This window comes from Trachypithecus francoisi, unplaced genomic scaffold (assembly GCF_009764315.1).
Source record: "Trachypithecus francoisi isolate TF-2019V2 unplaced genomic scaffold, Tfra_2.0 Lachesis_group8, whole genome shotgun sequence".
Classification (NCBI taxonomy): Eukaryota; Metazoa; Chordata; class Mammalia; order Primates; family Cercopithecidae; genus Trachypithecus; species Trachypithecus francoisi.
The window spans coordinates 47,004,960-47,016,542 of NW_022681473.1; positions in this window are offsets into that span (position 1 = coordinate 47,004,960).

Below are 11,583 nucleotides of genomic sequence, written 5' to 3' on the forward strand. Positions count from 1 at the left end.
ACATTTCTGCCTTGGACCTACACTGTTTACTTTGTTACTTATTTATTGTTAACATTTTGAGTTTTGGTACATAGTTTCATAGTACTTTGGTATGTTTGAAAAGTTAACATTTTGAGTTTTGGTACATAGTTTCATAGTACTTTGGTATGTTTGAAAACATCCTCTATCAATAAATTATACTTTTAAGTGACCAGTGTTAAAGCATTTTTAATGCTACATGTTCTGAAGTATTCACTCACAAGATTTAGTGCTTGTATCAGTTGCAGTGATATTTTGAAATGGTGCTTTCTCCAGAACCATAAATATGGAATTTTATACACAAATGAAATTATATACAAATATGAAATGGAAACTCATTTTTTTCCCTATACTCTTTGGCAGGGAAGAGGAAAAATGCAAAATGAGCTTGAGTTAGCATTTGTTATATTGAGTTTGATATTTCAAGTACCTAAACCACTAAGAAAGAAGACATGGTTTTCTTCCACTGTTGTTTTTTTGTTTTTTTGTTTTTTGTTTTTTAAGATATTTTATCCCCTACAGCAAATGGGATATAGCTAAACTGTTGTTTTCTTGGTAGGTTCATTTTTCCAGATCAAAAGAATTTTCCCACTCTATCTGTAATATTTCCTATTGTCTTGCTTTGCATTAATTACTGAATAATTTTAGTATGTAAGTGGGAAAAAGTTTAAGAGCCACCTCTCAGCCTGATGTACTTTTTTTTGGTGAAGCACATGCAGAAACCGACTATAAACATTAAAAAAAACCTCTGTTAGGGGTTCAGAAAATCTTAAGTGTATGAAATATTGAATGCCATTATCTGTTCTTCAGGACTGGGCAATAGTGATGCTGTGTCTGAGCTAGCTGTGAAGCTGATCTATAACTCTAGTATTCTGTTTCTGCAACTAATACTCTTTTTTAACTAATATTCTTTATGACCTAATCAATAGCCTTTTTTAAAAAGAAGAAATAGGTCCGTATTAATTTAGGATTGAATTATTTATTCTGCTTGAGCATGTGTTCTCTTTTACCACTTTGCAACCTCAGTTTCCTCCATGCTCCTGTCAGAAGTTTTAAGAAAGGGAAAATAGGCAAATGGCCCTCTTGACCACACCATATTTTTCTTTCCTTTTTTTTTTTTGGACACTTGAGTCTCACTATATTCTTGCTAAGACTGGTCTCAAACTCCTGAGCTGAAGCGATCCTCCTGCCTCAGCATCCTGAATAGAATATTTTTTTCTTTTTGTTGCTGGTTTGAGATCCAATCCAAGAACGATTATTAAAAGTTATATATTTATAGTGAAATAGTGTATGATGTCTTGGATTTGCTTCAAATTAGTCTGGGGCAAAGGGAAAGAAGTAAGTTGATGGAGTAGATGAAACGACTGGCTGTGAATTGGAGTTGCTGAAACTGGGTGACAATTACATGGGGTTCCATTATACTGGTTTTTGTTTTTTGGTTTTTTTTTTTTTTCAGAGACAGGGTCTTGCTCTGTTGCCCAGGCCAGAGTTCAGTGGCACACTCATAGGTTACTGCAGCCTCAAACTCCTGGGCTAACGCCATTCTTCCATCTCATCCTCCTAAATAGCTGGGACTATGGGTGCATGCCACCATGCCCAGCTAATTTTTGTTTATTCATTTTTATTTTATTTTATTTTATTTTATTTTATTTTATTTTGAGACAGAGTCTCACTCTGTTGCCCAGGCTGGACTGCAGTGGTACGATCTTGGCTCCCTGCAGCCTCCTCCTCCCAGGTTCAAGCGATTCTCCTGCCTCAGCCTCCTGAGTAGCTAGGATTATAGGCGCACACCACCACACCTGGCTAATTTTGTGGGTTTTCTTTTTCTTTTCTTTTTTTTTTTTTTTTTTTTGAGACGGAGTCTCGCTCTGTCACCTAGGCTGGAGTGCAGTGGTGCCATCTCGACTCACTGCAACCTCCCCCTCCTGGGTTCAAGCGATTCTCCTGCCTCAGCCTCCTGAGTAGCTGGGATTACAGGCACGCACCTGGCTAATTTTGTATGTTTTTTTTGTTTGTTTTTTTGTTTTTTTTGAGACGGAGTCTCACTCTGTCACCTAGGCTGGAGTGCAGTGGCGCAATCTCGGCTCACTGCAACCTCCACCTCCTGGGTTCAAGCGATTCTTCTACCTCAGCTTCTTGAGCAGCTGGGATTACAAGCTCATGCCAACACGCCCAGCTAAGTTTGGTATTTTTAGTAGAAACGTGGTTTCACCATGTTGGTCAAACTGGTCTCAAACTCCTGACCTCGTGATCCTCCCACCTCTGCCTCCCAAAGTGCTAGGATTACAGGCATGAGCCACCGTGCCCTGCTGAGCTACTTTTTATATTTTTAGTAGAGACAGGGTTTTACCATGTTGGCCAGGCTGGTCTGAAACTCTTGGCCTCAGATGATCCGCCTGCCTCGGCCTCCCAACGGGCTGGGATTACAGGCGTGAGCCACCGCACCTGGCCTATTTTATTTATTTTGTAGAGATGGGTTCTCACTATGTTTCCCAGGCTTGTCTTGAACTCCTGGCTGCAAACAATCCTGTCTCAGCCTCCCACAGTGCTGGGATTGCAGGCCATCACATGTGGCCTCCCTGTTAAAGGTTTATAAAAGCAAATAAATCATACACAACTTAAGCTTTAAGTTGATTATGAATGATGCTTATTCCTTTTATGTCATTGGGCTAGTCAAACCTACAAGAGCCTGGGCCAATGTAGTCTTGAGACTTGTGGGCCAGTCCAGCAACCAAAAAAAAAAAACAAAAAACAGGTGAGACTAGAAGCAGGAGGGCACCTTGTGGTGGTGCAGCTAGCCTCCACTCACCTCTCATATTATTTGTTCATCAACCTGACTGCTTTGTATTTCTATATAGAATGTAAAATCTCTGCATCACTAAGCTTTTATGATGTATCTTAGATAATTTGCATGAAGTCACATTTGCTTAAATCCAATTTTACACAACCCAAGGAACATCTGTAATATAAGAGCCGGAAAACCTCCATAGAGTTCACATTTCACAGCCAAGGATTTTGTGATATCAGGCTACTCCTTCTATCATGATCATTGTGCCCATGTGATTGCCCTTTCTTTTTTTTTTTTTTTTTTTTTGAGACGGAGTCTTGCTCTGTCACCCAGGCTGGAGTGCAGTGACCGGATCTCAGCTCACTGCAAGCTCCGCCTCCCGGGTTTACGCCATTCTTCTGCCTCAGCCTCCCGAGTAGCTGGGACTACAGGCGCCCGCCACCTCGCCCGGCTAGTTTTTGTATTTTTAGTAGAGACGGGGTTTCACTGTGTTAGCCAGGATGGTCTCGATCTCCTGACCTCGTGATCCGCCCGTCTCGGCCTCCCAAAGTGCTGGGATTACAGGCTTGAGCCACCGCGCCCGGCCGTGATTGCCCTTTCTTAACAGCTGTGTTTTCCCTGGACGTTTGCAAGATTCTATAGTGTAGTAGCATCACGGAGTAGGGCATTCTCATTTTATCCTAATTGTTCATGCCTCAGGGCTCTGGCAAGGATCACAGTTCTGGGAGAGGGCCATGCCACACTGAAACCAGACCTGGGGGGGAGAGGATCTGCCCCCAAAGAGGTGGCATCAGGGTCTGCTCTGAGTCCCTGTCTCACCTGGCTTCCTTATTTCTGTTTCTTCTTTCTTAGGACTTCAGCTTGTATGTGGACCCTCAAGACCACACCAACCTCTCCTTTTTAGGGAGTTGTGTTCTGCCAGCTTAATCACTTTATTCTCTTGGTATTTCTTTAAATTTGTGAGAGAGAAATTCTTGCCTAGTTACCAGTCTTTTTGTATCAAGCAGTTGTGAGTCACGTGTGGTTTGGCTACTTTGGGCTAAGTGTGTGACCCCACACAATCAGCTAAAGTTGAAATTCAAACGAACGTGATAAAAAATGTACCTAAGGACACAGAAGGATGTGGTAGACACCAGACTTCATTTCCTGTTAGAGATGACCGCCATTTATTGAGTATTTACTATGTGTCAGACACTCTCTAAAGGTCTTTAGGTATATTATTTAATTTTGCAATAATCCCATAAGGTAATGTCACCATTTTATAGATGGAGAAATGAAGATTCAGAGTGGTAAAATAACTTGCTGAAAGTTACTTAGGTAGTAAGTAGCTGACCCAGGGCTTGGATGTGGACCTGCCTAGCCTAATGAATATTCTTTTACCCACTATACTGTACTTGCATACTGTGGGGAGGCATGGACTGGAGCATGAAGGTCTTGATATATCATGTGGAAGAGACAGCTGGACTGTCTGCGTATCCATGTTCCTTTCTCCAAAATTGCCGTTGGACTGCCCACATTCTTTCCCTGGTTACAGCATGTGGTTTAATAAGGGAATTACTCCCAACCCAAGCTGGACAATTCAGGTTGGCTCAAGGACACTGTTCTCTAGATCATGTAACTTACAAGGCTGAGGGCACTATTTGGGGGAGGTGGGGGGGGCAGCCAGTCATATTTATCATCCACTGTGTACCAGCTATTCTAAGTACTAGGAAGACAGCAGTAAACAAAACAGATAAAATATGTGTAATAGAAATATAGTGGACAAAGCAGACAAAAATCTTGCCCTAATGGGCCTGGAATTCCAGAGTCATGTGTAAGAGGAAGAGATGAAGAAGCTGGTCTACATAGAGGTCATGCATCCTGTAGCAGACTGGATCATTGTTCTCCATTCTTCACCTCTGTGTATCGTGCCCTTTGCCATGGCTTCTCTGTGAATAGAGTGTACTTCCCTGTCCCTTGACTTTGAGCTTGACCACGTAACTTGCTTTGGCCAACAGAATGTTAATGGAGCTGATGTAAGCAGAGTACTTCCAGCAGTTTGCTTGTGCTCCTGTCATTTACCGTGAGAAGAGCATGCCCTGGGCAGTCATTGATCATGGAGGATGAGAAACATGGAGCAAACCTAAACCCAATCTGCAGCCGGCGCCGGGTGTGGTGGCTTGCACTTGTTAATTCCGGCTACTTGGGAAGCTGAGGCAGGAGGATTGCTTGAAGCCCAGGAGTTTGAGGCTGCAGTGAGCTGTAGTCGTGTCGTTGCATTTCAGGATAGGTGACAGAGCAAGACTTCATCCTTTAAAAAAAAAAAATTTGTTTTTTTTAAATCTGCATGGACTTCAGCCTAACCTAGCTGAGTTGCAGCCAACCTACAGATCTGTAATCAGTGGTTAAATGCTTATTGTTTTGAATCATTGAATCTTGGGGTAGTTTGTTACACATCATTATTGAAGTAACCTCTCACTGAAACAGCGTGAAAGAAAAGCTGCCTTAATTGCTCAGCCACTTTACAGCTTCATGTCACAGTCTCATGGGTTCCAGCAGTAATTGCTGCTTTAGGTTGTCTGAAAGATATGCCCAAATCCCTATAGTAAATTTAACTTATAATAAATTCTACTTGGGGCCGGGCCACGGTGGCTCACGCCTGTAATCCCAGCACATTGGGAGGCCGAGGCGGGTGGATCACGAGGTGTAGAAGATCGACACCATCCTGGCAAACACGGTGAAACCCCGTCTCTACTAAAAATACAAAAAAAATTAGCCAGGCGTGGTGGCGGGCGCCTGTAGTCCCAGCTACTCAGGAGGCTGAGGCAGGAGAATGGTGTGAACCCAGGGGGCGGAGCTTGCAGTGAGCGGACATCATGCCACTGCACTCCAGCCTGAGCAACAAAGCAAGACTCTGTCTCAAAAAAAATAAAATAAATAAATAAATAAGTAAGTAAGTAAATAAATTCTACTTGGGACATGATCATTTGCATTCCCATCTTTAAAAAAAAATGGCACCAGGAATGTAATAAGTGACAGAGAAAATGTGGAAGTGTCTGTGGGGTTACAGAAGGGTAGGGTACAGGATAGTGAAAGTTCCCCAATTCTAGATGAGACACAAGCCATCCATGATATAAGGTTCTGAAGAGCCAACTGATTGATTTCTTGTGTGCCCTTGAGATCTAAACCACAGGTCTCATGGGGCTGAGAGGATTTTTTTGTAAAATATAGTGGAAAAGGGAAATTCTCTGGTCCTCAGTGGCACATCACTATGCTGAGTGTGACCTTGAAGGCAGTGAGAAGCCCTTAAAGTGTCATGATCACTGAAAGCCTTCTGAAGGAGGAGGGGCTTGATACAGAGAGGTTTAGCAGTAGACGCAACTGGATTTGGGCATCGATTGGAAGCAAAGGAGAGTGAGAAGTTAAATCCAGAATTCTGGCTTAGGTGACTGAATAGATGACGGCATCATTCATTGTGATAGGGAAGTAACCCAGGAAGAGTTGCAGGTAAAGGTGGGTAAAAGATGTGTTCAATTTTGAATACCTGTTGGACATCCACATGGAGATGTCCCATTTCCATACAGACTTGGAACTCTGTGAGAGAGTGGGCTAGAGATACAAGTTGAGGACTTAGGACAAAGTTCCAAGGAATACAAACATTTAAAGGACTAACAATGTCAACAAAAGAGATGGGTTGTACAGGGAGACACCAGACTAAATTGGGAGAGATTTACAGCTTATAAGTGACAGTTCACAAGGAAATAGTACATTTGAAGCTGAACTCCAGATCCACTGCTCTCACCTCTGAACATGATTGCCCCACCTAGGGCTCAGGAAAAATAGCTCCGTATGATGAACTGGTGCTGGACACTCAAAATCACAGCCTTCTACAGAAAGGTCTGCTATAAGGATATAGGAGGAACTTACATTTCACACCCATGCTTGACCAAGCAGGTATGGCATAATGGGAAGCATGTTTTTTTAAAAAAAGGAAACAACACGTTGGATATGAAATATGATTTTGATTAGGTTAAAATACATAGACTATTGAACAGAAATAGATTATATCAAACAGAAATAGAACACACATTAGTGGTGAAAATGAAAAGAAAACCATTGATCAAGGGTCAGTATGACCTTGACCAAGTCAGCTAGCTTTTCTGAGCATCCTCATCTATAGAGTAGAGATGATGTTAAATTGCCTACCCTGCAGGATTACTTGAAGAGTGTTAATGAGATTAAATTAACACTGGAAATTGTAAAGGCCTGTACAAATCTCACATATTACGGAGCTTCCAAACACTAATGTTTTGTTCCAAGGAAATCTGTTTCTAAGGGGACTTCACCAAAATGATGTTTGATGTTGGTTAAAATGAATTGGCTGATAACATCTTAGGTTTTCTTGAATGAGATCTGAAAAGTCTCGAAACTCTGAAAATTCTACAACCACATTTATCTTTCACTAGAGCTAATCTAAATAAAGATGCACCATGCTTGGTATTTCACAGCAAATCTGATTTGTAATGGAACATCAAGAACTCTTTAGCTGTGGTCTTACTGTATACTTTGGGCTGCCTCTAAATACCTTTCCTTGTGAAATGGTTTTAAATTAACTTTTTTTTTTTTTTTTTTTTGAGATGGAGTCTCACTCTGTCACCCAGGCTGGAGTGCAGTGGTGCGATCTCGACTGACTGCAACCTCCGCCTCCCAGGTTCGAGTGATTCTCCTGCCTCAGCCTCCCGAGTAGCTGGGACTACAGGTGCCTGCCACCATGCCCAGCTAATTTTTGTAGTTTTAGTAGAGATGGGGTTTCACCATGTTGGCCATGCTTGTCTCGAACTCCTGACCTAAAGTAATCCACCCACCTCGGCCTCCCAAAGTGCTGGGATTACAGGCCGCAGTGAGCCACTGCAACCGTCCTAAATTAACTTTTAAACACCAACTTCCTGTGTTCCACTGCCAAGGCTACAGCCTGTATTTATAAAAACTATTCTGCTTTCTAGAACTCCTCATAATTACATAGTGACCTTGTATCAATATTGAGCTTGTTGACCTGCAGGCTGTTTAGAGGTTGAGGACTTACCAGACCATCTGCCAAACGCTGCCATTGGTAATGCTTTTCTCTATTACTGTAATGAAATCACTAAAATCATTTCCTGTTCCTAGTCCTTGTTCAGATCTTCTATCTACTGTCAATAAGAGGATATTAAAATACTCAGAAAAGTCCACATATCCTTTTCATCGTGGTCCACAGTGTAGCACATGGCTTTATGTTTTAGTGTTGGAAATAATAAATAATCAATGATGTCAAGCCTGTTATAATAAAAGAAGGCTGCTTATTAAACTCCCTCTCTCCAGCTGTTTTTCTTTTGACATCACGGGATCTGTTTATAATGACCTTTATGGGTTTTCCCCCTTACCATTCAGGCTTTATATGATTACAAGAGAAATTAAAGTTCTCTTCACAGAAGTGACACCTGCCTGCTCAGGCTCAATGTGCATATAGGCTCCAACAACAGGATAGTGGGAAGAAGGAACAAAGAGGCCTCCTGTTCCCTTGGAGGAGTTTGACTTCCTGAAGTATGGGCTTGCTTCCAGGAAGCAATATACGTTGAAAGCAGCCGGTGGGTAGGGATTATATATATTAATAACAGCCCACAATTCAAGCAAATGCATATACTATGGCTTTATTATGTCACTCAACATAGGATCGTGTCGTTTTGAGTGGTGCCTGTTGAACCTAAACCATTTGAGGAATTTGGCATCTCTGCAAATTCGTTCTGTTTTGGGGACTGTATTTGGTAAGGCTGATGGCATTTGTAAATCTATGAATGTGCTTTCTGCAAAATGCTACTGGTGTTGGACTTTTCCTACCTGTACCCAGGAATAAGCCAATTGGCAGGAATTTCTGGAGGAAACTCCTAAATCCTTTAACGCTGCCGCCTGCTCCCCATCACAGAGAAGTCTGTACTCTGCTGTCCTTGGAAGAAAAAAGTTTGTTGATGCCCTGGAACAAAATCTCTAAATTAAATTCTCTAACTTATTTTTATATTTATTTTAGGTTTGAACAAACCAGATAACTGTTCTGTGTGTCCTAAGTGACCTCTAGAGATTGTTGCCTTTCCCATGATTGTGGTGTTCAATATTCAAAGCAATTTGGAGACTTCTTGTCCCAGATGCACCCCTTTGTTGCTCACATCAAGTGATATCTGACTGGTCTTTAAAGATGCAAATTTCACAATTTTGGATGAGCCTTGAGTGATCTGAAAATGTTAGATTTTTCTCTTTCATTCTATTTGAACACACTTTAATGTGGGTTGGCTATTTCTTTAGAGCAATTAAGGAAAAATGCCCAATTTCCCAGAACAACTCACGAAGTACTCATGGATTATTTCATTTTCTTAGGAAGTTGCCTACTTCCCAAAAGGTGTGCCCTGAGCGTTTGTGACTCCAAGGGAAACCAGGAACATCATGCTGCAGAAACCCTTTAGAGGATCGTGCCAATTGCTCCGTGACCATAAGCTGGCTCTCCTTTGATGGAGAGATTAATAGTTTCCATAATTATATCGTCCTGGTTGTTCTGGGCCCAGAGTTTACTCAGACTTGAAAGAAATTGTAGTTAATTGAAAAAGAAAAAAAAAATTCTTCCTGTCTTATTTTCCCTCTAAGCCTCTCATCTAGAGAAATGATGAGAAAGAGATTCAAGGATTTGTTGCCAATGGGAGCTAAAATGTTTCTTTTGAAATTGTAGATAAAAAGAACCAGAAGAAAGCAATTGAATGGTGGGGAGGAGGTAGTTACGGGAAAAGGGTTACAGCTGTGCCTAAATAATTCCAAACAACAGAAACACTGGGCAGTGGAGCCAGTGTACATGTGGCAGATTGTCCCGGGGAGTGGACGTTGGTTCTGGAAACGAGTGCAGAAGGAGCAGAAGAGGAGTTTGGTAGTTGAAGTGATTGTTAGCAGAAGAATTGGATTGGTCTAGTGATTTTTATCTGTGTCTACGTCTAATAATACAGAGGAACTTCCATGAACTTATTTGCCACATCGTGGAGTTTGGGAATACTTATCTTTGGTTAAAATCCATTTTTTTTTCTGGCTCTAAAATTTGAGCTCAATTTTTTTCTTTGTAAAGCCCCTATCATCACTCTTGACCAGTTCTCTCCAACTGCACTCCAGTAAGGCTGCTGCTGGACCTTGGAGAGTTTCAGTGGGCAGATGGTGCAGCCCTCCCTGGAGAAACGGGATGTTAATGAACATAGGTCCTATTGAGAGTGTCATGTCTTCAGTCGAAGATGAACTTCCAGTGTGTGATCACCAAGTGCTTTGCTGAAGTCTACTGAACCAGTAAGAGAGAAACTGAATTGCAGATCAACACTTCTCGTTCATTCATTCATTCCAAAGTGTACTGAGATTTGACCTTATCATGTGTTAAGCACTGTGCTCAGTCAGTGGGACTAAGGAGGTGACAATTCAAGATGGGAGGAAGACAAGGGGGCTAGTTAATGGCTGTTCATTCCATCAGTTTCTGAAAGTTCAAGGTCCATCTCACTTCTCCTGAAGCTATGTACTTTCACTCTTCCAATTTACATGCTAGTCGGAGATGTGGGGGTCTCTTGAGGATTACACAACTATAAGAGATGTATATATTTAGTGAGAGAGTATCTCCCTGCAGTTTATATGCAGGCTCAACAGCACCCTTCCACCATTGCCCACCCTCCATGACAGTTAAGGACAGCAGATAAATGCTTCCACCCACTCCTCTTTTGGGACTTAACAAGGAAATCACTCAGGCCACTCTCATTCCAACCCAAGACTTGGCCATATCGCACCTGTAGAGAGAGGTTCTGAATTTTTAGCTTTCCTGTGATTCCTGAAGTTCCCATGCAATATCAATGCTGAGTTGAGAGTTAGTGGACCTGTCAACACAGCTGCATGGCAGGGGACGATTGTGCCGCAGCAGAGACTAGAGGAATGATGTATATGTGAGAGGCTCAAAGGTTTGTTGCCAGTGGGAGCTGTGATAAGGCCTACTCACTCAGGGAGTACTGTGGAGTCTTACCCAGGCCAAGAAAAACAAAATCCTTAAATTACATTAGCTTCATGACACAGCCTCACAGAGTAGTGAAGCAACCAGCTCGTTGGAAACCAAGAGGCTAGAGTTGGAAAGAACATAATCCTCTCCACACCTACCATGAGGTCTCATAGGTGTACCTCTCTTCATAAAGTTGGGCTCCATCTTAAGACGAAGCTATTTAAGCACTGAATCTTTTTTTTTTTTTCTTTCTTAATTAACGACTGAGCTTTTTTTTTTTTTTTTTTTTGAGATGGAGTCTCACTCTGTTACCCAGGCTAGAGTGCAGTGGTATCATCTCGGCTCACCGTAGCCTTGACTTCCCCAGTTCAAGCAATTCTTCCACCCCAGCCTCCCAAGTAGCTGGGATTACAGGCACCCGCCATCAGGCCCCACTAAGGACTGGGCAATTCTTAAAGGATCTATTTAAGTTATTGGACCAGAGTAGATTGAAACTGAATTGGGTGTTCAGTTTGTTAATTTTCCTGCTACTAACAGATGGGGGCTCCAGAGAAATAGCAGATTTGTCACAGGCAAAATGAAGCTGTTACCTTTCTCTCTGCATCTGAGTAACAGCATGAGTTGAATTTTGAGACCCAGACCTTACAATATGGGGAAGAGTAGGAGGAGATGAAGTTGCTGAAGCTATGATAGGTAAAATAGATAAGGTAGATAAAATAAGAATCCTTAAAGACTTTTGGAATCCCTATAGTTAGAGATACTC